Here is a 4674-nt window from a genome sequence, read left to right on the forward strand (position 1 = left end):
CAGACCAGCCATCTCAGCTAACATCTTTGAGATCAAGTTGAGCACGATTCAGATGATACAAAACTCAGTTCAGTTTGGGGGTTCTCCTACAAAAGACCCCAACATGCACATCAGGGATTTCATCGAGATCTGCGACACTTTCAAGTTCAATGGGGTGACTGAAGATGCTATCAAGCTGCGACTCTTCCCATTTTCTCTGAGGGATAAGGCAAAGTGCTGGTTACATTCTCTACCACCAGGGTCTATCACCACATGGGAGGATCTTGCTCAAAAGTTTCTCACTAAATTCTTTCCTATGGCGAAGACTGCTGCAATCAAGAATGGTTTTACTCAGTTTGCACAGCAAACTGGAGAATCTATGTGTGAGGCTTGGGATCGATATAAGGAGATGCTAAGGAAGTTCCTATACCATGGCATGCCTGACTGGATGATTATAAACTGTTTCTACAATGGATTGGGTGATACTTCTAGACCCATGCTTGATGCAACATCAAGAGGAGCCTTGTGGGCTTATAAGAGCTACAATGAAGCTTATGAATTGATCGAACTGATGGCTGCTAATGAATATCAGAATCCTTCTTAGAGGCTAACTCAGGGTAAAGTAGCTGGAATTTTGGAGCTGGATGCAGCAACTGCTATAACTGCCCAACTTAAGGCTTTGACGATGAAGGTGGACACTTTGGCTAATTATGGAGTTAATCAAATCAATAGTATTTGTGAGATTTGTGCAGGGGCGCATGAAACTGAGCAGTGCGCTATTTCTAGCGAAATAACTCATTTTATGGGCAACTTTCAGAGATCACAGCAACAAGCTCCAGCCACTTATCATCCAAATAACCGCAATCATCCTAACTTCAGCTGGAGTAATAATCAGAATGCGGTGCAACAATCTTATCAGCCATACACAGCAAAGCAGTATAACCCTCCTGGTTTTCAGCAACCGCAATATGCCCCTAGGCAACAACTTCAACTTCAGCAGCTACCGCAAGCTAATGAAAAAAATGAATTGGAGGAGTTGAGGCTCTTGTGCAAGAGCCAAGCTGTGTCTATCAAGACCTTGGAGAATCAGATTGGGAAAATTGCTAATACATTACTGAATCGTCAACCTGGCACACTTCCAAGCAATACTGAAGTGCCAGGCAAGAAGAAAGCTAAGGAGCATGTTACGGCAATTACATTGAAGTCTGGTAAGGTTGCAAATCGTGAAAAAGCTAAGACTCCAGAATCTGAAGTTGAGCTTGAAGAAGAAGAAATGCAGAAGGAAGCAGAAGTGAAATCAAGGAAGACTACTATTGAGCACACTTGTAACGACTGGGAAATTTACGTTGTATTATATCATATTTATAATAAATTATGTGTATTAATATGTCATTTATGTGTGATTATCTGTTAAACCCTAAATTGTTACGTGTTACGTGTATTTTTTTTTATCGTAGGTAACCCGCAGCCGCTACCCTTCGGGTGCGCACTGGGTAAACCCTACGGGCTCACGTAATAGCCTGCAAACCACGTGAACCAAAGTAAACCGCATTTAAGCGACAGGCTCTAACTCAAGAGGCATAATCATAAATTCTCTTCCCGTGGGATTCGAACCTGTGACCAAGAGGATAGTTATCCCCTCTTTAACCAGTTGAGCCAACCCTTGCGGGCACGTGTTACGTGTATTCCGTGTCATTTCTGTATTTTTAAGATATTCCTCGGATATTTTATTTTACATTCATCATTTTCATTTCAAACGTTTTACGACCCAAACCATGATTTTAAAGCCAGTATTTCAAATAAAATAATGGGCCTTATTTTTCATCAAACGGCTCTTACCATCATATTATTCTGAACATCTAGATATTTTATAAATTTTCTCGTTTTGCGAAAAATGACTTTTCCGGGCCCCATTGGGTGTTAAAAACCCCACAAAAATCACATTTTTATTTTTATAAAATTATAGGACTTTTATTCATACCATTTCTTTGTATTTTTGCATTATTCACAATTTTTGGGAAATTTTGACATATATATTGTGTATATAAAATATTCATAAATTAAATTTTAATACCCAAAAATTATAAAAATTAGGGTCAAATATTTTTATTAAATGTATAATTAGCCCCTTAATTTTATTTAGGAGTATTAATTTTGCAGCTATAAATACCCTAATTATTATTAATTTAATTAATTAAAAATCAGAAAATTCTGCAATTATTCCCAATTTTCCAGAAATTAGGGTTTGGTGTTCTTGACTTCAAGCAGAGATTTGATCGTGATTCTGATCTCCAAATCAAGCATGTGAGTACTCAATCGAAAGCTTTTGATCTCTACTTTCTATTTCTGTCATCAATTTTGTGTTTTATTGCTTCGATTTTCAATTCGTATTTTTAGGGTTTATAGTCAAATTAGGCGTTTTTGATTCTTGAATTGTTTGATGATTTTGATGATTCGTATAGTTTTCCCTGAGTCATGAGGATGATTTTGAGTATTCAATTGATTGGTATAACCCCATGAGGGTATGGTTCGAGTTCGTAGGTTTATCCGAATTTTTGATTCGATTTTCTGTGATTTTGGTGATGCTGTGATTGTTGTGGATGGCTGGGTTTGATTGTAGAAGTTAATAGCTTTATTTTGATATATTATTCATAATTTTTCGTATACGGAATCGTGATTTTGAGTTTTGGCCGGAAATAATTATGATTTGATCGGAGAACTTGTTATAGGGGTTATTAGATTATGATATTAGTTTAGTTGTGTTCCTCGTGAAATTCTGAACGAAAACCCATCAAACAACGATTCGAACGATGCTGGTATTGCCTGGAAATCGAGCTCGTCGGACTTGGGTTGAAGGTCGCCGGATTCTGGACGTTTTTCGCCGGAGAAGATGGTGCAGACGGTGTTAAAGATAATCAAGGGCGGGGCTGAACTACAGGGAGGATTTGGAATGAATTCGCGTAAAAAACGAAGCAGAAACATCACGTTAAGTTCGTGATTTAAGCTCGCCAGAGTCCGGCGAGGAACCGCCGGAACCTGGAGATTTTCCAGAAACCGATCGTGTTCTTCCCGACCCGGTTAGTCATCCCTGACCCGGTTGTTAACCCGGAAAACAACCCGGTTTCGATCCAAAATTCCCCAATTCGTTTATCTGAATTATGTTTCTGGAATCAAATTTATTTACTTTTATTTTGGTAAAACAGAATTTAATTTTGTAAATTATAAAAAACAAATAAAAATCATATTAAAAATCTGAAATATTTTGTAAATAATTTCTAAATTATTTTATTAAGTTAGAAATTCGAAAATACAATTATTTATTTAATTATTTAATTATTTATTTAGGTAATTATTTATTATTTATTATTTAGTTAATTCTTTAATAAATAGAATTATATAATTGGATCGATTAATTCGATTATTGATTCGATAATTAATCGATTAAAGAGAGTGACTCGGAATTATTCGAGTAACGTTTCGAATTTTAAGAATTCGGAGTATGAGTATCGATTTATATATTTACTTTCGTCTAGATTACGTAATAATTATTCGTATCGGATAATTAAATACAGAAATTGATTTAAATCGTATAAACTGTAATAATAATCGTGATATTTCAATAATTATGCGAATAACTCGTAGAATTGCGAGTAGTTGATCGATGAATTGGATTCTGATTCGAATAATAGTTTATTTATTCGATAGTTATCGTAACAGTTGATTATAACGATTATTTATTTATAATCTATCTAATCGAGTAAATTATAATAAGTTGTAAATATTTGAAATAAATTGTGATTAATCCTAATAATTAGGGATTAATTATTTTAAATTATTAAATAATTACTCATTAATTATTTATTAGTTATTTATTATTTATTAATCATTTAAAAGTGATTAATTATTTCGATAATTAATCAAATAACTTTCGATAAATCATAACATATTCATTTTAACTCCAAAAATTATAGAAAAATTATTTTTGACTTTGATTTTTCTTAAAAAATTATTTAAAAATTATTTTAGGATTTAAAAATTTGTAATAATTATTTATATTGAATAATAAATTGAATTATCAGTGTTTAATTGATATTAATTAGACCGTTAGTCCGGTTTAAGCGAAACGAAAGCCATTTGACTCAGAAAAATAAATTCCTTTTATTAAAAATAACATTAAGACCTAATTTCTTCTAAAAATTAGATGAATTTATTAATTGCTTGATTATCAATCGAAATGCGTGCCGAGACGAGTCCGAAAAATTCCGGAAAAATGGGAATTGAGGCAGAAGGTGATCAGTGGAGCAATCAGCGAGTCGATTTTGATTCTAAAAATTATTTTAACTATAAAAATGATTATGTGCTTAGGTACCTATGTGTATTATGTGGATAATCGAGTCTTAGTTGCTTATATATGTAATATACGAGTCAGTCATAAGCGTATGGGTAGATAATAGGAACGAAATGAAGTCCATTCAAGAGATAATTGAAGTACGAATTGGCTTAACTGGTCTATTTTACTAACACAAGCTAAGCCAGCAAGGGAGGTCGAGTAGATGATAGACGAAAAGTGATTTAATTGCAGTGAGTCGCGTAGAAGGCAAGTGTCTCCCCTATTCTACTTTCAGAATAATAATATTCATTTCAAATTCTTATTACGCTTGTACTCTTTTAATTCTTTTGTTCATATTTCAGTTC

General features: G+C 33.8%; 1 non-coding gene across 1 annotated transcript; it reads right to left on the bottom strand.

Moving 5' to 3' along the window:
• Positions 1-310: 310 nt before the first annotated feature.
• On the bottom strand, positions 311-417 carry LOC141694772 (small nucleolar RNA R71). The gene has a single exon (XR_012564055.1). It is a non-coding gene; the product is annotated as a small nucleolar RNA R71 (small nucleolar RNA).
• Positions 418-4674: the final 4257 nt, after the last annotated feature.

Source organism: Apium graveolens, chromosome 10 (genome assembly GCF_009905375.1).
Source record: "Apium graveolens cultivar Ventura chromosome 10, ASM990537v1, whole genome shotgun sequence".
Classification (NCBI taxonomy): domain Eukaryota; kingdom Viridiplantae; phylum Streptophyta; class Magnoliopsida; order Apiales; family Apiaceae; genus Apium; species Apium graveolens.